Source organism: Nylanderia fulva, unplaced genomic scaffold, assembly GCF_048542155.1.
Source record: "Nylanderia fulva isolate GAGA-0341 unplaced genomic scaffold, ASM4854215v1 Scaffold120, whole genome shotgun sequence".
Lineage (NCBI taxonomy): Eukaryota > Metazoa > Arthropoda > Insecta > Hymenoptera > Formicidae > Nylanderia > Nylanderia fulva.
The window spans coordinates 278290-300424 of NW_028189410.1; the positions used below are offsets into that span (position 1 = coordinate 278290).

Here is a 22135-nt window from a genome sequence, read left to right on the forward strand (position 1 = left end):
AACTTATCCAATTAAATTATAAGATAATATATTCATATATTTTTTAAGCACTTTAATACATATTTTTTAATTATAAAGACGGGTAGTATAAAAGAATGATTGGAAAATTCTTCCTCTTATTTTAAACTTTAAATATATTTAAAATCAATATAACTAAAGATTTATTATATTTTCGAATAAGAGTGTATAAAAGTATACAAATAATAAAAGAAGTAGATACTACATAATTTATCTGTTTTTATTAAAGTCTCAACTACTTTGCACAATAATTAATATCTCGCTGATATACATGAATACAACCGAAAATATATATTCCAAACTATACTTATATCTCAATATTAATATTCAATATCCGTAAATAAGTTATAGTTCATCGACATGTCACATCATCCTTCCATCCCCCTTCGCACCCTCTCCTGCTTTCATTACTTCTTATAGCAAAGCGACGACGCGGAACGATCGATCGGTCATTCGTTCGGTCGCCGCAGCTAGCCGACGGAATTCCCGCGGAAGAACGAGGCGGATTCCAACAAAAATTATTCAGCGTCGACTGGAAAGGCTCTCCTCGGTTTTAGTGAAATCCATAAATCCGTTCGGCGCAGCACCTTGCTTTTGTCGGCACGGAAGCGACATAACGATAACGCGAGAGCCAGTAAAAACGCGGCCATCCGTTGCATTGCGACGCCATTATCTCAACGCCGGTACAACGATATATACCCAGGCTCTGCTCTGACGATTTTCATTTCTCGCTTTTTATTGGTCCATTAAAAGTTACGTCCGCACGCCGTCATTTATACCTGATTAAAGTTTAACTTGATTCGCGGTGTGTTATACAAAGTCACCTGATTATTTCTTGTCCTCTCCCTTCTCAACTTTCCTTCTAAACATCTGTACAAACTGTAAAAAAGCGATCGACATACGATATTTTTGTCCGAACTTGTAAATTGCCTATGTTACGACGTAACTTCTATAGGGTAATTTTATTATGTCGTAGAATTTCTTACTTAAACTGAAAATATAAAATTTCTCATGTTTTAAGAGAATGCCGGATTAGTTCTGTTTTATCGATCGAAAAGTGAGGTTAGATTCGATATCTATAAATCTATTTATTGGCTATACGGATTGTTTATTACCTGAAATTATAAACTAACGCGGTTTGTTAATATTAATGCTTTAATTGTGGAAAAGGATTTATCAATCTCTACAGCCAATCAAAATATAAATTGAAAAATAAAAATTTATAGTCGAATCTAACCTCATTTTTCGATTGATAACATGAAACTACTCCAGCATCCTTTTAATGAAGAAATTAAAAAATAGAAACAAGTTAAAATATTTAAGAGAAAATTATATATTTATATTAATATAATATAACATATATAATATAATTATATTTTTAGATATTTTTTTCTTTTTAAAGAGAGCATCTCAACATAAAGAAAAAGTCTACATTTCACTCAAATTTGAAAAAAAATCCATTATATTAACTGCATATTTTACACATTTAAATGCTGATACTTTAAAGAATTTTCAAAAAAGAGAAAGAGCAACGAAATTCTCTTGCATTTCTTGTAGTGCTTATTGATCTCAAAATTTTGGCAAAGCTGCTGCTCGGAAAGCGCATTAACTCCGTTATTTACGGCACGCTTTGAGAGATGATGGTAGACTAGGTAGACTATTAAAACTTTTGACTCTCTCTTCTACACAATTCAAAGTATTTCGTAGACTGGAGTAATCAAGATAATTTTTCTGGAATCAAGTTTCAGGTAATTTTTGCCATTAAAGCTTATAAAATATTGAATCAAATGAGAGTTGTGTTGTTACATTATTAATAAAACAGGAGAAAAATTGAAAATAATACAATTACGTAAAATTCTCTTAGAATAATGTTGTTTATACACGGTCTCTTAAATTTCTTCTGAAAATTTCTCAATTACAATTTTAGATATCTCTACATTTAGAATAAAAGTATTTTTGTATCAAATAAAAATCGATTCTCCTATTGGAATATTTATAAATGTTTTGAAGAGAATCAAAATGCAAGAAGGAAATGGAAGATAGCCAGAAGACTGACCAAAGATAGCTTTTGCTTCGTTGAATATATTTTCCTTCGTTTTAGCGTCAAATCAAACGTAACACGATAAGGTGGCATTATCGAGTACAGATTCTTGCATAGTCGGTATTCGGTTTCGGAAATCTTATATCGAACATCGATAGTGCATTATCCGCTAAAATAAGATTCGAGCTTCAGTTCTATACAGCCAGCTATATTTTTAGAACTTTGATGTAATTGATAGAATGATTATTTTATTTCTGATTATTTTCCAAAAAAAGTTTAGAGCTTTCTAAGTCATTTTAAGAAATTCCATAATAAATAATAATAATTAATAAAATTCTATAATAATAATAATAATAATAAGATTTTATAATAATATTTCTATAATAATTAAAATGTAATTAAGAATAATAATGATCCAAAAATATGACATGTCTTTGACATTTTCATTATGTAAAAACTGATAATTTTTTTCCAATCTGAATCGATTCTGATCACATTTTTCAGAATTTTTTAATTATATTTCAATTGTGAAAGAAAAAGTTAAATTTTGACAAAAAATTTCATAATCCACACAAAAGTTTAAAGAATTTCCACTTAAGAAAAATCTCTGAAAATTCCCGGAATTTAATCCTAACTTTTATAATTCCAATTTAAAATTAAAAATAGATTAGTTTAGAATTTTAGAGAGAGAATCCTAACTTAATTCCAATTTAAAATTAGAAATAGATTAGTTTAGAATTTTAGAGAGAGAGAAGGACTTCATCAGATCCTTGCCCACGGTTTTTCATTTTATAATATTATACTACAAAATATTTCTTTTTATTTTTTGTTAGTTTGACGCGTGATTCTACGTAAAAATACAAGATTAAACGCGAATAATTTACGCAGTGTTATGATTACTTATATTAAACACACATATTCTATCAAATATATTTCTTCTTAAACGTTACATGGTGTCAGAAAATTAGTTCTGTTTTATCGATCGAAAAGTGAGATTAGATTCAACTATAAATCTATTTATTGGCTATACGGATTGTTTATTACCTGAAATTATAAACTATCGCGATTTGTTAATATTAATGCTTTAATTGTGGAAGAGGATTTATCAATCTCTATAACCAATCAAAATATAAATTAAAAAATAAAAATTTATAGTCGAATTTAACCTCATTTTCGATCGATAACATGAAACTACTTCAGCATTCTTTTAAAGAAGAAATTAAAATATAAAAGCAAGTTAAAATATTTAAGAGAAATTATATCCTACTCATTAAACTTACTTATAACTTTTTAATAAACTACGAGTTAAACTCTTTTAAAAGTTACTCGGGATGTCCTTGGTAATATATATATCAAGGTCATTGAAATCTGTGAGACCGATCCAAATATGCATATAATTACCAAATTATATTATATCAAAATGATATAAACAAAAGTTAGAAGAATTTTCAGAGGCTCTTTTCGAATGGAAATTTTTTATATAAATGTTCAATATTTATCATCGAAAAGAGATAACGCACGAAGATATTTGAATATGGTTTATATTGGAGCAACAGGTAAAAAGCTCTGGAAATTGGTTAGGCAGGAGCAAATTCAACAGGCACAGCGACGTGGCACGTATACCACGTCCACGAAGCGATCCCCCTCTATAAATATGTATACGCTCTCAGGTGTAATTTCTTACACGTGTATGATAACTTCGGCAATGCAAAACACGTGCCGTTATGCATTAAGGTTTATCTAGTCGCATGAATACATGAAAATGTTATGCACGAACCTATCTTCAATATACAATATCTTTGATCCATCATATACAGGGTGCTTCTAAATAAGCGCGAAAAATTTTAGATGATTTTTTGTCGAAAATTAAGGGAGATTTCTCATAAACATATACTCTCACAGTAAGATTTGTTTTCTTGTTAAAAATAGACCCCGTTAAAATTTTTGTGTTAAATATTTAACACATTCATGTGTTAATTTAACATATTACTGTTGTGTTAATTAAACTTAAATGTTAAAATAACACAAAAATGTCTGTGGCCCCTTTGTGACAAGTAATATCTGTTAAATTTAACGCAAATTTTTAAAGTGTGCTTATATCCCTCCCTGAGAAGTTACACTTTTCTAAAGAGGAAGGTAAAAATTAAATTATTTTTTTCTCAAATTTCGGACAAAAAATGAAACGAAAAATATTCACAAAGTTTCAGGGAAGAATATAAGAGTATGTTTATATAAGAAGCCCCTCTTAATTTTCGACCAAAAAAATCATTTCCTAAAATTTTTCGCACTTATTTAGATACACCCTATATAAGTATTATTACAATTCATATTTTTTATGTTTAGATCTCTCTGTTTAAAACACACATACGCGTGAAATAGAAAAGAATATATCTGTAATCCAGTAAATATATATTTTTTTATATAAATTAATATAGAAAACATGTATACAGGGTGTTCCGAAATTCGGAATCATCTGGCAGATTCCTGGGATCATTTGGAGACGATTTTTCTTCAGCGAAAATATCGAGGCATCATTCATTTTTATTATTAATTTTTATTATTAATTCTTATTATTAATTTTCGAGTTATAAGTGATTGAAAATAAGGGGTTTTTCGAATACTACGCCTTATAGAAAGAAATAAAATATTAACAAAACCACATTCTTCAATTCATTTCAAGTAAAGTTTACTTCAATAGAAATTTAATTTAAGGCTTAGTTACAAAGATACATGATGATAAAAATTAGGAACATGAAAATGATGGCCTGAGAAAAAATCGTCTCCACCAAATGATTCTAAGAATCTACCATTAACATTACGATTCGCGAATTTCGGAATATCCTGTATATTATAAAAAGTACAATTTACTAATTGCTTTTTGTAATAAAAATATGAAAATCCATAGAACACGAAGTAATATATTCTTCGTACAAGTCTCAATAAATAAAAGAAACGCAATATAATATTTCGCTAAGACATTCCGCGACATTAAAATTTCAAAATATCGAAGAGATCGAATAGAAAAAAGGGATTAGAAAGTTTGAGAAAACTTCAAAGTGGTAAAAAGAGAGTATTGCCGGAATGCTCCTCCTTTTTTTCCATTGACCCAAATTCCTTCGGCGAGCCTGTACGTTTCAATACCATATTCATCCCTTCCTTCACCCCCATTTATCCCTAACTACCCGCCTTTCTTCCCCCGTTCTCTTCCTCCCCCAGAAAAGTTTTCACCGCCTATTGTGTCTTTTGTGTTTCACCACCCCATTCTTTGTATTTCTTATTATTTTTTTTTAAGCACACCCGTATCATGCAGTTTTCACTCTATTGTGTTTAATCTTCCATAGCGGTCATTTAAACCGTGCCCTGATTTCACAAAATGTACATTCGACTCAATCCTAATATATCTATATATTTTACAGTCTCGCGCACAATTTGGCCTCGGTAGGTTCTCGTTGTCCCAATTTGTCAATCTTTCCTAAAATCGCAAACCCCAAATGGTGTTTGCATTGCCAGTAATTCATATATCCATATTGAACACACTCGTAATCCAATATATAATATATTGTACCTCGACGAATAAATATATATAACGGTGTAATAATTTTCGCAGAGGAGTCAATATTTAATTTTCCTCGATTCGCAACTTGATATTTAACTTTATAGTCCCATATTCCGTGTGAGAGAAAATAAGGGCATCGCAAATTTATTTATTACCGTGATTTGCAGTCGGGGAAATTTAATCCCTTATAATTCCATTAATAATTTCCGCGGTTATTCTTCTCAACAAATAAAATAATATTTGCAATAAATTGAAAGAAATTAAACATAGCTAATTACATGTAGAATAAAAATAATATTTACAGTGATATTCATAATATTAACGCGTATTGATTAATACTCATTACAAGTTCAGCGCCCTCTAGCGGCCAAGAAAGACAGTTTGGGCAAAAAAAATGCGTCAAACTTAGTTTTCCCCTCTACACACCTGCCAAGTTCCATCAAGATCGATTATTTACACTTGAAAATGTTCCCTGGTGAGTTTAAGGGGATGCCGGATGTCTGTTTTATCGATCAGATGATTATAGATTTTTCTGCACCGAAATCTTTTTATTGATTTAATAAAATAATAAATGCTTTTCCACAATTAAAACACGTACAGAAACAAAGTGGGAACCTACTGATTTTATGTTAAAAACAAGAAAAAATTTAAAAACTAAAATTTCTTTATCGACTTCTGTCGTCAGGTCAAAAAAAATAATTGTTTAATATAATAGTTCTGCTGTTTGTACGTACAAAATAAGATAGGTTCCGACTAGAAATTGAATGAAGAAGTATTAGTATATTTTTAGATATAAGTTTAAAAGCCTAATAAATAAGAAAACGGTGCAGAAAATTTTCACGCATATGTGTTGTATACGTGCATATGTTTAGACATGTGTGGTGCTAACCTATCATGTGTATATGTGTATACGTGCATGTTTAGATATGTGTGGTGCTAACCTATCGGAGTTCGGCCGTCTCTCCGGCATCCCCTTAAAATAATTAAAATATTTTTTATTGCAATCGATATATCGCACAATGCTGAATCAGAAATTCTTAATGGCCGCTGTTCTACTTTCCTCGCGATAAAGCGGGCATCGCCTTTTGCCAGTTGGTCCGCTTTTTCGCTGCCCCGACTATGCACTCAATGCGGTTCGCCCTAATTTGAGAGATAAAGATGAGTCACGCAGAGGGAATAATGATGTCATATATTCTGAATAGCGGTATATATGTCCGGGGGTGTATTTGGCAGGCATACGGGTGCCAGCGAGCGATATATATGCGCTACCGCGTTATTGTGATGCATACATTTGCGTCGAGAACGCAAGCTTGGCATCGTAGCTCGGGAATGAAGAGCACTATCCTTTCAAATACGGGTAAAACTACATTTCTACAACCATATAACAAGATATAGAATTATATTTGTAGAATTAAGGGAGTATTCTCTATTCACGAAAATGGGACTGGAAATCCAGAATTACTAAAACGTCAAATTATTAAAATTTGTATCTCGGAATTAACAATTTCATTCTCGTAGTAAAAGGGTTGTATATACTATAAAATCACACTTTTGTTTTTTAGTTTATTACACTAAAAAAAATTTATTGATTTGAATAAATATTTATTTCAATACTGCCAAATAAATCACTTATTTGAAACTAATAATATTGATTTGATATAAGAAAATTCTTTCCAAATTTTATATACTATAAAATCACACTTTTGACAGATCGTCTTAAGAATATAGTTTTGTTAACAATAAACGATCATATTTAGTGCTGCAATTTACAGTGCAGTGTTTGTCATTGAATAATTTTAGTTTATTACACTGAAAAAGAAATTATTGATTTGAATAAATATTTATTTCAATACTGCCAAATAAATTATTTATTTGAAACTAATAATATCGATTTGATGTGAAAAATATTTATTTGATATAAGAAAATCTTTTTCAAAAGAAATAAATATTTTATTAATTTAATAATTTTGTTTTCAGTGTAGAAATATAGATAAAGATAATAAATGTCAATCGTTCAAGTCGTTATGCTCGATCTATATGGATTATTTTCTTTTGTGTTGTAAAATAATGTATATTTTTTAATAAAAAATAAATGCCATATTTTTCTATATTTTTATAAATAAGAAATATTTGATACTAATCTCTAAAGGATTCCTCTCTTAAGGATGGACATACCCCTCGAGGCACCCGAAAATAATAGCCCTATATTTATGAATTTTTTTTTCTCAGTAAATATTAAAATTATCAAAATGAGGTGTTTTACCAATCTATTATATGTATATTTAGTAATATTTAAGGTAAAATTTTTATTGAAAAATATTACAAAATATGGCAGATATTACTGCTGACGTCAAATGCTGTTGCATTCTACGATACCCAATATGCAATCAATAGATATATGGTTTAATTAAAACAAAAAAAGCTCGATTAATTCTTAAAATATACTGATAAATTTAGCCCTTGTCATAGGATTCTTTTATCTACCTTAGTTTTTTAACAGTCAAAAATAATCGTTTTTTAAAATAGAAAATTCGTTCTTATATTCAAATAAATGTCATTTTACCAATATTGCGAATTTGAAAAATTTGCTAGATAAAGATAAACCATATAGATAGCTTATTAAGCACTGTAAAAAAATAGCATCTGACGTCAGCAGCAATATTTGCCACATTTTTAAATATTTTTAAATTTTTTGGCGTCTATTTTAAAATTCCAAAAATATTAATAACAATAATAATAACTTCCATAAATAGGAAATTCTTAAAATAAGAATACAATTTTTTCAATTAAGACGTTTCCATTTCTCACGAATGCGCGAATAAACCGGGTGTCTAATAAATTAGCGCCGTATACGATTTACTCTCGTGCCGATTGATGCATCGCGGACATCGAGTTTAATCGAACGGCGCGATTTCCGTGTGCGGACGCAAATGAAAATGAACGTGCGACAGAGAGAGAAAAAAAAGAGAGAGATGCGACGAGATGGGATAATTCTCACGGCCAAACATCGCGCCGGCATCTGAATGCGCCCATAATCGAGCCGATTGCAATTCGGTTGGAATGGATGAAAAAAAAAAAGAAAAAAAAAACGAATTCGTGTCGAACGGAATTAACCTGGCACTATTGTTATCCGTGATCCTCTGTTTTATATGCATCCACTATATGCATATTGCATTGCCCGTTATTAAGGCACAACAATCGGCAAATAGTTCCATTTACACGTGTATAAGCCTTCTCGGACCCTTGATCGACGGCGATTAAAAATGCCGTCAAGTAGACGAATCAATTCCCCCAATCATCTAATTCAGGATTAATGTTCAATCTAATCGCGCGCGATCTGAATTTAAATCGGGAAGGAAAAACGTGACCGCTGAACTTGATCGCGATTTAATTCGTAATGTTGGTGCATCTTCTAATTTGTGTGATTTTTTTGTATACAGCTGCACATCGAATTACAAACATTTCTATTAATTTTTATGACGTTTTTTATACTTAAAAATTAACACTTTTTAAATTATTTTCTACCAAACATGTAATTTTGATTCTTCTACTAATATGCTAGTGAAATTTTCTGTAACAAAAATATTGAAAGTAGAACCTACATTTATTTATATTTTTAACTTACAAAAATTAAAATGCTCTCCCGAACAATCTGTCAAAGCTTCTTACATTTATTTAACAACCTTATTTTTATTTTTTTTTCTATTATGAGAAATATTCAATTACGTGTTAAATGCGACATACATTTAAATATACTCTATTAATAATCTAACTCTATTAATAATTCTATTAGTAGAACCTATACATTTATTTATATTTTTAACTTACAAATTAAAATGATCTCCCAAACAATCTGTCAAAGCTTCTTACTCTTACATTTGTTCTGAACAACCTTATTTTTATTTTTTTTTCTATTATGAGAAATATTCAATTACGTGTTAAATGCGACATACATTTATATAAATATACTCTATTAATAATTCTATTAATAACTCTATTAATAATTCTAATTAAATACACTAAATCAATTATGAATTTTCTTGTAAAGGTTTTTTCTGTTCAATCGTCAAAGAAAAGAACCAAATTGATTCGAAGAATGCGAATTGAACAGGGAACGTTCACGGGCGAAGCAATAACTTCCTGTAAGATGTGATGTGGTTTCAGCATAAAGTTTACGACTGGTAAGACGCCCGTCTTCCATTACTCTTCGTCAATTAACTTAATTATCTAATCGTATAATGAATTTCCTCAGCGAAGCTTCGTCAAACGACCGAACCGGCCGGGTAAGGCGTGGTTGGTAATCGTTCCTTTGGTATACGATGTATACGAAATAGCCCTGGCAATCATGATTCTCATGCAATTAAAGCTTTATCGCCGTTCGGTTAGCGGCATCCATGCCTTAAGTCTCCCCCCTTTCAACAATTGACTGGAAAAGTACATGGGGGATGCGAAATTTGCCTTTCATCAGTCTAAGCTATCTCGAGTTTAGCATACAATTAACTGTTCCCTATTTTATCAAACCAAATCTCTACCCTGCGAGCGAAGAAAAATTATATTTTATTTTAAATTATATTTTAGCATCGTTCACGTCTCATTGTTTCAACAAATTATTATTGCAAATATATATTTAATCTTTCACATGAAAAAAGTTTACTGACGTCTTTCTTTTGCTCGATTTCTTGTTAGTCAAAATTGTTAATTTTTTTGATTATACGTATAAAATTATTTTTTACGAATTAATTCAGAATATGCAAATCACAAACTTGAGCCTCTTAAGGTTTGAATCAAAATAATTTCAAACATCAATTTCGATGACGCAATTCAAAGGTGATGACGTTGCGGCGACCTTGAGAATTTCATTTAATGCTGTCGACATCATTATTGCACAAATTTATCAATTTTAATTTATTTATTTATTAAACACATATCAATCTAACAATTCTACATCTAATAAGCTTTAAGAGGATGCCGGATTAGTTCTGTTTTATCAATCGAAAAGTGAAGTTAGATTCATCGATTATAAATCTATAATTATTGGCTATACAGATTATTTATTACCCGAAACTATAAACTAACGCGGTTTGTTAATATTAATACTTCAATTGTGAAAAAGGATTTATCAATTTGTATAGCAAATTAAAATATAAATAAAAAAATTAAAATACTTTTATTTCTACTCAAATCTAACCCCACTTTTCGATCGATAACATAAAACTACTCCAACATCCTCTTAATCATCCGCAAAGAAAATTAGCAATTTCGATTAACGAGGAATATCAGGCGAAATGTTTGTAATATATTTGTAGAACAAAAATTAAGTGTGCACTGCATTGTATCGCGTTGTAGGACATTTTATTTACGTCAAATGCGGTTGAAAAGAGATGTTTCTCCTTCTTTCATTGAGTAAGATATGTAAGGGTTTTCTACAATAAGCGCAGGAAGAATATCTTGCACTTGTGTATCTTTATTCTTCCGCATTTCGCGATTTTCATTCTTTTCACGTTTAAAGCTTTCAGCTTTAGGTGAGATCGCCCTATAGTACTGTGAGAGTTTTCAGCAGTAACGTATGACATACATTATGCAAAAGAGGTCACCTGTAATGTGATTCGCAAAAATCACGTATGAGGTCACGTTCCATTTTGGTTACTTTCGCATGACACATTACGGTCTCGCGCTCGTTTCGCTTTGATCATTTTTTGAGCTCTTTTAAATTTCGAGCACATTTAACTTCATAAATCCCGACTACCTCCTATCTACCCAGTGCGATGAAATAATTTATTAGATATGTTCGAAAAAATTCTATAAATTTTGTACACGATATCTTTCACGAAGAAATGAATTAAGCATCTTTCTTGTTCTTTTTTTTTAGAAAATTTTGCAAATAGATGAGAGAAGTTTTTTTCATAAAATTCCATTCCGAACTTGTTTCTGTGTATCCAAAATCTTAAATCTATAATATATACATACATGCAATTTTTGCACTCACCAAATTGTCGTAATCTTTCCAGGCAGAAGCGGAATATTTGAGGCTGCTGGCAATATTATTTCGTTGATTAATTTGTGGTCGCGATACAATTTACTTTTCACCGATTTCAATCGTTAAATCCGAAACCGCCAGTTTGTCATGTCTCATTGTCTTCAGAATTTTTGCTCGTTGTGTAAATAAAACGTACGTCAAAGTTGTTCAAAGTTTAATCTTAATCAACAAAAAAAAACGCAGTCAAAATGTCCATTTGAAGTGTTTTCAAACCACTTAAATATAAAAATTATATTATGAAATGCATAATTTATACAAACACGCACGTGATGCATAGTTTACTTTGAATATAATAAAAAATAATTATATTAATTTAAATATACATTAATTTGCATTTAATATTCCTATGCAGTGATTGATGTTGCAATAATGCATTTATCACATACATGATAAATTCATACACAAAGAGAGCTTAAATTGTATACTGCGTAACAGTTTATCCTCAACTAATACAATCTTCTAAAAAAAAAAAAAATATTAACAACATTATTATTATATAAACTTGCCAACGTTAATAACAACAGTTTTCAAGACCTATCGGGTTTGATAAGCGAACTAAACTGCAAAGATTTAGAATAAGGGTTGTCGATGATTTTCTTAAAAACTGGTTAACGCGGTATTCAACAGGTAGCGCAAAGACGCAAGTCGAAGGAAATTGTTTAAATGTTCGACTGAGATGCACAATTGCGCGCGCCGTGTGATCTTTCTTTTTTTTCTCTCTCTCTCTTCCCTTATCTTGAATTAACGTGCAACAGGTGTGCCAGTATGCGTCTCCATCACGTAAGAGTCAGACGGAGAGTAAGTCATCTCGAAGTTTCTCTCTCACCGACGTTTCTTGACGCGTATTTTGAGAGCTACTCGTTGACGTATATTTACCGAAAGAGCGAATAAATAGACACACATTCTTCCGTATGAAGCTAAAGTACAAAGTGTAATCAAACGAAGAGACGAAATGTGGCTTGAGAATCAAAAGGGAAAGAAAATTCAATTCTCGCACTATAAATATATATATCCTACGTGTAAACATATGTTCGGAAATGTGTGTTGTAGAAAAAGAAATGTGTGTTTCCCGAACAAATATCAAAATCTATCGCCGAATAGAATCGCGCGACATTTTTTCTTTTCTCAAATATTGACTTCAGCAAATGTGAAGAAGAACGATTTATCTTGGATATATAAGCAACAAGATTTTATTCGAGCTGTGCAATTTCTAAATGTGTTAAAAAAAAATAAAAGATCGAAATTTTTCCTTATATTTATCGTGATGTATTCGCGGAAGAGCTGGGGAATCCCGGAAATTGGAAACATCAAATTGCAAAAGCAACCTAACTGCACAGTTAAAAATTTAATATCATCACGTGTCCCAAACAATCCACAGAAATTGTTGTGTTCATTTAAATATGGATATGTTAAATGAAGACACAAATACTGTATTAATATTTTATTACAAAATAAATGCAAAATTTCAAATAATTTAAGATAAATTTTGTGTAAAATTAACATGTAAAAATTAACTAACAAAATGTTAATTTTATATTTTATCATCCCCACTTACAATATAAAATACAAAAATTAACATTTATCCCTGTAAATTTTAACAAATAAATCTTGTCGTTAATAAAACAGAATATATTTTTCGTGTAAAATTGAAAATAGATGCACATTGTGTTATTTTTACATCACTTTCAGTTGTTTTAATAATTTAACACAACAGCAATGTGTTCAAAAACAACACATAAATATGTTAAATATTTAACACAAAAATTTTAACGGGGACCGTTTTTAACAAGAAAACACAAAATTTCCTACCATGCGCGAGGATAAATGCAAGATTAAGACGCTCAATCTTAATGCAAGATAGGGAGTAAAAAAATGTCTCTTGTTCGCCAAGTGTCTTTTCGCATCGGCCCCGTTTCCGATGCGCTCAAAACGCGATCGTCCTATCACGCACAAGTGCAACAGGTAGGCACTTAGTATACGTCTACAATGTAGAATTAATTTTGCCGACATGCCGCGCACTTGCATCGTCGCCGCAGCAGCCTGTACAGACTACATATTAATGACGCACGAGGACGAGATACGCGCATTCTCTACGTTGTGCTATACTCTACGATTTAATTGAGTTCTGCGTATGTAACGTGGACACTCTGGAAATATCGTGCAAATAAATACGCGAGAGATATTAAATTGCACGAAATATATTAAATAGTTTTATGCGACTTTTTTTCTTTCTTTCTCGTGTATTTCTTTGTAGGTTAGGTTAGGTTAGGTTAGATTAGATTAGCTTAGCTTAGGTTAGGTTCATAAATTCTTTTTGGCAAATCTATTTCCAATAATATATGTGTTTGGTACGTTCCTTTAATATTATAAAACTATTTCTTGACCATGTTTTATGAAAACGATATTATTTAACAATGATACATATTTATGTATACTTTGGTCGATTCTTTATATCTCTAATTTCTAGATACAATTTAAATCGGATAATGATGATTATTATTTATGTTTAAAAATTGTATAATTATTACGTCTAAACTTTGCTGATGCACAATTATTAGAATAATTTATGCTTCTATTAATATATAAACCTTTAAATTCCAATTTATAAAATTAAATAAAATATTCTTCTCAACAAAATATTTATATTCCAATATTATTAAGTAAAGTAAAAAATATATTAAATAAATATAGTGAATAAACAAAAATATAAAAAATTGAAAAAGCAATTGTATACTTAACTAATTTTAATTTCAATAACTACTAATTAATTCAACAATAATTTAATATATATTTAACTAATTTGATATAAATTTATCATTGCATACGTTTTTCAGAAATACACTTGTTTATTAAATCAAAGAGAAATGCAAAAATTCCTGCGGAAATTACAAATGGGATTGAAAAGCCCTTTGTAAATGGCGTGTTCGTGCGCCATATAGGGAAAAAAGTGTCTATTAAATCGATATGGTATTCCTGCAGGAAAGTAACGCGCAACAGGTAGCGACACGAGAGATGTAACTTACGAGATGGATTCCTAATTAGCACAGCTTCGCCGGAGAATTCATTCTCCTGGATTACTTTCGAATTTACGCGAATCTCGAACGATAACTGAATGACAAATTGCAACTCGTGAATTTTAACTCGCGAAGAAAGAGAGTCGTTTGTGTGCGTGTGTTTGTGTGTATACGTATGTGTGTGTATATGTATAGATGTGTTCATCGAAAATCCTGGTCGTGATGTCGCCGTCGTCGCGTTTGAAAAATCGATATTACAGCCGCGCACTTGTCTCACCGGCGATGTATTTTGCACTGTGCTATATTTTATTCCGAGAGAGAGATTTTCGAGCGTATATACTTACATATAAACACAAAAGATAGAACGGAAACGTACGCACGCGTGTTGCATTCAACGCGTGTGCGCATTATTTTCAACCCGTTTGCGAGAGTCCCGACTTATTAAAAATGCAGGGTGCAACAGGTATACGCGTATATAATTTCTACACACGCGCGCTTGTAAATAAATTAACTTACTCGGAAGATTTAATTTCCGCGCATATAACGCGTTCTGTTACTGAAATTAATTATCATTTTGTCGAGGAACGAAAAATGAACGGGTATCAAAGCAACATATCGTATCATGCAATTTATCCCGATTATAATTAATCATATATAATTTGCGCGTAATATCGATTGTGTATATGTACATTGCGAGTGACGTGACCAAATTTGCGACAGATATGCGCAGCATCCTTGATGCAATAATAAATAATGCACGTTACACGCACTTCCGAAAGCCATGACCCGTTCGAGTGCGTCCGTCATGCGCGGCGAAGCCTTCAAAGTGCTCTACCGGCTCTAAATCGACGTTGAAATTATACGAAATCGCTCGTGATGTCCAACTTCCGAGATTTCCGAAGGACGTCATCACTTCGAAAACACCAGGGAAGAAGAAAAAAATATATGCGAGAAATAAGACTGTCCAAGTCTCCCTAATAGTACAACATATCCGAAAGATATTCAGAGGATATCCTCAGGATGTTCTCTGAACGTCTTCGGGATATGTGTGCTGTTAGGGCTGTGTGGTGAGAGACTGAGAGAATATATGCGTGATAAAAAAAGAAAGATGTTGGAAAAAATCGCGATCTCGCTCGCCGGCTCGACAAGAGCAGCTCCTGATGACGTCGGATAGGTCTCTGTCTCTGTCTCGGTAAGCACTGAAGCGCTGTTCGATACCAGGAATGGTTATATTATCTTCCTCCCGCTTCTCCCCCCTCCTCGCCGCCTCGTCGCGTTACCCATTACAAGATGGCCGTCCGTGTTTGCAAAATGGCGCCTGCGCCGCGCGAGTAATTCGTTCATTCCGCGGCTCCCTTTGCGCCGCAGTTGCCTTTCCCACTCTTGGCGTTCATCCCTCTCGATCCCCGACGTCTCTCCCTCCCCGGGAGGGTGGGAAAGGGAGAATCGCGCCCTCGTCTCTTCACATCCTTTCCTACAACCCCGTCCGAGAAGATTTTTCTCCCTCCGCGGCTCGCATATACGACCATCTTCTTCGTCGTCCGCCACCACCCCTTCGCGTTAGATCATTCCGATCTTCCCATTCCTTTCGCTCGACCACTCAGACCGCTCTCGGGGAACAAGTGCCATCCACACCTTCCCCTCGTTCCTCAGAGCATTACGTCTATGATTATTTTGCGGCTTGCTATCAACCACAAGAGGAGGACTATTGGTTGTCGCTTCGATCCACCATTTATAGACGTTCTGTCTATTAGAGCTGGATTCTACCTTTGTTATAAAAGATATGGGACAAATAGTTTCGCTATTTCGCGGCAATAAAAAGGTAAAAAGTAGTTTGAGCGCGCAATCTTTATGTATGCTCTTATATACTACGTCTTCGAAGAGAAATAAAGATTTTTCATTACAACTTTAAATGTTTCCACAAGAAATTAGATTTCCCACAGTATGAAGGAGATATTAATATTTCATACGCAAACTGAATAACTGAATATACTTGGAAGATAATTGAATTTGAAAATGACAGTTGTACGGTTTCTTTCCTTAGCAATGACAATTGTTTATGATTTACAAATTTTATCATATCTAATTATCCATCAACTTCTATGGGTTTGTTCTTTATTGCTGCACTGGTGAACAATGTGCAACTAGTGTACACTGGTGCAGTAAGTTAGATTGAAACGAAATATATTTGTCTCACTTTAACTTATAATGCTAATTCACTAGTGCAGCAATAAAGAACAAACCCTATGTACATCACCTAAACGTCACCGTCACGTTAACATCAAACTTTCTTATAAATTTCTGAAACCCGTTCTACAATACGTCGTATGTCGCGGTCAGATGTCGGAACGTAAGCGATTGTCCAATGCGGAAATTTTGTTTTCGAAAAAGAAATTTCCTCATTGGACAATCGCTTACGTTCCGACATACGACGTATTGTAGAACGAGCCTGACTTGGAATAATATATACTAGCCATCAAAGAGTATCGTTGACATTTAAAACATAAAAAGTGACGTTACATTACGTAACAATTATGTATAGACAGTGTTGTGCTTAGATAAAATTTTAAAATTATCTAGATAAAAAAATGAGACGGAAAATATGTAAATTTATCTTAGATAAGATAAAGTTGATTTCGAATTTAAATATATCTAGATAAAAGATTAGAAAATTATATAGCGATTCATCTAGATAACTTCTAGATAATACTATTTTTTTAGATATATTTTCATTATCTATATAAAGATTAGATGACATCAAAATTTCATCTAGATGATCATCTATATAATTTTATTTAGATAACAGCAAACACTGCATATAGACTGCAATACATTTTATAAAAATATGTAAAAGTATTTCTGCCAGAAATTAGCGCACTCGCAGAAAGATAAAACTTGGATCCAATCAATTTTAAATTAATATTTTCAAACGTATTATTGTATTATTAATGTTCTTATTTTAGATAGTGGTATAGAAAATTTCCACATCAATAAGCAGAATATTCCACGCACAGATAAACTGACCTACATCTTCATGGCAGAATATTCCGCGCAGGCTAACATCACCTTTCTATTCTGCTATGGCGATATGAACCCATTGTCATTCATAGCCGAGCGATGCAAATGTTTATAATACTGTTTCCATTATAAAATTTCTGACCGTAGAATATGCATAACGTAACAAAAATTATATATGTATAAACATAACAAATATGATTATACCAAAGTGATTCAATATTTCGTCCAATGCCGCTGTTATATTAAATTGAAAAGTTAAATTTGCAGAAAATACAGATCGATAGAATAATAAAATTTTGTACTTCTGCGCCCGAGAAAATAATCTTTCGACAAAGAAGCTTATTGACGTAAAAATTTAAAATCACGTATAAAGATAAGAGGGTTATTTATCGCGAAAAAATTAAGATATATCGTTTGATATGAATCAGGAGAATTATTACTATCGCAACATAATCGAAATAGGATTTTAAAAAAATTCGCCACGACGTGGAAAATTGAACTGAAGATTAAAGTGAAAGAAGTTTATCGATCGACGCTGTTTGCGTTAACGACGCAGCTATACTTCAGCTCGCGAATGCATTCGTGCGCGTATATGCCTATACAGGGTGATTCTAAATAAATGCGATCAATTTTAGACTATTTTATGTTGAAATTTAAGGGAAGCTCTTTCATGTAAACATACAACTTCTACATCCTTCTCGGAAGTGTTATGCTTTTCTCAAAAGGGAGAAAATTAAAAATGAACTTACTTTATCTCAAATTTTAGACAAGTTAAAAAATGAAATTTGACAGACATTTTCCATTAGTAAAACGGATACTTGTTAATATTTTTTAAATTCTTTCATATCGTTATAATGGGATAAAACTTGCAACCCCATTCAATTTGGTATTGAAATTTTTTTAACGGGGTGGAATGTGATCATTTAAAAATAAGTATTTGAAAGCTCAAATTATTTAAAAACTTTTTTTTATTTTTTCAAAAATCAATAGTTTTTAAGAAAAAAAATTATTGTACATTATAAGCACAACACAATGCTAAATGGCACATATTTCGAGTTACGAGAAGTTAAATTTTATAATTAAAAAAAACAAGCAAATGTCCACAAATTTAATATTTTATTTTGTCCAAAATTTGAGAAAAAAAAATTAAATGAAAATCTAATTGTGTCACCTCCCATTTTGGAGAAGTGTAATTTTGGAGGGAGGGATGTGTGTAGGAGCAATATTTGCTATTATTTAAATAAAATTATATAAATGATCATCTAGATAAAATTTTGACATCATTTTATCTTTATATAGATAATAAAAATATGTATTATCTATATCTGTATCTTAGATGAAAAAAATAAATTATCTAGAATAATATTCAGATAATTTTGTTTAGAGTCATAACACATAAAAATACTTAAGTAGTAGAACAAGCATAAATAAAAATATAAATATATTTTTTTACATCTCTTTTATAATTTATATTTTTTTTATAACTGCGTGTTTACATAAGCGGGCTTAAAATATTATCTAGATGAATCACCATATAAATTTATCTTTTATCGAGATATATATTTAAAACAAAAACACCTTCATCTTATCTAAGATAAATTTACATATTTTCATCTTTATCTAGCTAATTTTTAAATCACCTAAGCACAACACTGTGTAGGAGTACGTATATATTTATATAGACAACCGCCCTTAATTTTCAACGAAGAATCATCTCCAAAAATGGCTCAAACTTATTTAGAATCATCCTGTACATGCAAATGTGTGTATGTGCGCGTTTGCATGCAGATAAACCGCAGGAATACTCTGTGGACAAGAGGATTTGTCAAGTGTGCAAACCTGCGTGCGTATGCGCCTCGATAGTTTGTCGTGGCGGGTGGTCGTGACGTTATGATTAACGTCGTTGAATTTCACACAACTTTTATATGCATCGCGCAAGAGTGTCAGTATTTCGCACGATATATCTTGCGAGACTAGTCATAGGATTCGAAAGCTTCGCTACCGGATCGAATAAGATCCAGGTGGTATAGTTCTCCTTTTTTTCGCAATTTTATCCCTTGCAAACAGCTTCTTCAACAATGTTGCTCTTAGTTGAAAACGATAACAAGAGATTTTATTATTTATTTTATTATTATATATTTTTTTATTTACTTTAGAGAAATTAATGGGAATAAGATTTGTCAAATGTGTCTTCAAGCTAAAAAAATGAGCTTGGAAGCCATTAAGGGGATGCCGGATGTCTGTTTTATCGATCAGATGATTATAGATTTTTTTGCACCGAAATCTTTTTATTGGTTTAATAAAATAATAAATGCTTTTCCATAATTAAAACACGTACAGAAACAAAGTGGGAACCTACTGATTTTATGTTAAAAACAAGAAAAAATTTAGAAACTAAAATTTCTTTATCGACTTTGTCGTCAGATCGAAAAAATAATTGTTTAATATAAAAGTTTTGCTGTTTGTACGTACAAAATAAGATAGGTTCCGACTAGAAATTGAATGAAGAAGTATTAGTATATTTTTAGATATAAGTTTAAAAGCTTAATAAATAAGAAAACGGTGCAGAAAATTTTCACGCATATGTGTTGTATACGTGCATATGTTTAGACATGTGTGGTGCTAACCTATCATGTATATATGTGTATATGTGCATATGTTTAGATATGTGTGGTGCTAACCTATCAGAGTTCGGTCGTCTCTCCGGCATCCCCTTAATAGCTATAATGTTAAGGGGATACTGACCATGTCCGTTTTACCAACTTTTAGTTCAAGAACTTTTTTTTTTATTGGCTATACAGATTGAAAAATCCTTCTCCGCATTTAAAGTACTGATAATAATAAACGGGAAGCGCTGTAATTTCGTATAAAAAAAAGAAAAAAGTTGAAAAATTACAGTTTTTTTTATCGGTCTCTTGCATCAGCTCATAACAATATTTATTTAATATAAAAGTGCTGCAGTTTATGTGTGCACAAAATATGACGCTTAAAAATCTGTATCAAAAGATTTGTACTTGAATTATGTATGTATATTTGCGTGCAGAATCGATGTCGAGGCATAAAACAGCAAAAATTAGTTGCAGGACAGCGCTCCCTATTCATTATTATCAGTATTTTTATTGTGGAGAATTTTTCAATGTATATTCAATAAAAAGTGAACCTAACCTAATTTAAAGTCGATAAAACAGAACTACGACAGCATCCCCTTAAGTTAAAAAAAAATATTTTATTATAAATATAGTCAGAATAACCTCTTTAACAAGTTCTAACATTCAGATGTTACATATAATTTTTGAATAAAAAAGAGCCATGGTTTGCGTTTTCATACTATTTCTTAGTGCTACATATTAATAGCGAAATTTTCGTTTATTATACTGTTGTAATTATTATGCATCATTAATTTGTAAAAAGGTGAAACACAATTCATTCGGTCTCATTCATCATTTACCTTTCCCCATGTAATTTCCATAATATTAGTATAATGCTTCATCATCAACCGTATATTGCACAATCAATTTACATCTATTTATTATATAAAGAAAAAATAAATTATCACTCCCCCTCCGACTATTAATCAATACGAAAGCGATTTGCGCAAATATCTAGAATTCATAAATATTATATATATAAATGTTATATTTTTAGAATAATACCGTTGACATTCGATAATCACATGATAATCCCTATCTATATCGAAACTACAGTCACTCGACTAATTACTACGTTTTTTTCTTTTTCGCGAGCTATTACCAGACCGGATGTCCACTGTGAGAGGATCTCGGCGAAACTCTTTCCGGGACACACAATTAAATCCCGGAAGCACGTTCAAAGATCCTTGCCTGCAACGAGGGAGAGGGCGAAAAGAGGAGCCAATGGTGCGGCGCGGGGGTGGAAGCAAGGGGGAGGGGGAGGGCGAGGGTGGTAATGGTACAACGCCAGGGGTGGTCGACTCGAGTTTTCTCGACCTCTTAAATTTCGGCTGATACCACTTGTTGGCGGTCCAACGCGCGGAGAGCAACAGATGACACTACGTTTTCGTTCGCTGGAAAACGTCGAATAACGCGCTTATCCTTTTTTTTTTCCCCAAATTCGTATGGATATATATTAGTGGGTCAAATGAATAATCGATCATTGACCCGAATAAGCAAATGGAATATTCATCGAATATAAAGGAGAAAATTTAGAGTGGCAAAAGTGAACGAAATACAAATTCTAGCGATGGGATTAAGTGTCTTTTGAGTAGATTCGAATTGTTTGCATGGTTTTAAAAAATTTCGCACTGAAAAAAATTATTAAATTAATAATTATTTATTTCAATACTGTCTAATAAGTCATTTATTTGAAATATATATTTATTTGTTTTGAAAAGAATTTTCTTATATCAAATAAATATTTTTTCACATCCAATCAATATTATTAGTTTCAAATAAATGATTTATTAAGCACTATTA

General features: G+C 31.7%; 1 long non-coding RNA gene across 3 annotated transcripts in view; it reads right to left on the minus strand.

Annotated features, from left to right (window-relative positions):
* The window catches only part of LOC114930721 (uncharacterized), a 230877-nt gene extending 215025 nt beyond the window's left edge, over positions 1–15852 (minus strand). The window contains exons 1-3 of one of the 3 annotated variants that reach the window (XR_014923993.1): positions 15437–15852; positions 14676–14760; positions 11602–11867 (exon numbers count right to left, since the gene is read on the minus strand). This is a non-coding gene — a long non-coding RNA (uncharacterized LOC114930721). Of the gene's footprint in view, positions 1–11601; positions 11868–14675 lie in introns of all 3 variants that reach the window. The other 2 variants (XR_014923992.1, XR_003819509.2) reach the window with 2 other exon arrangements.
* Positions 15853–22135: the final 6283 nt, after the last annotated feature.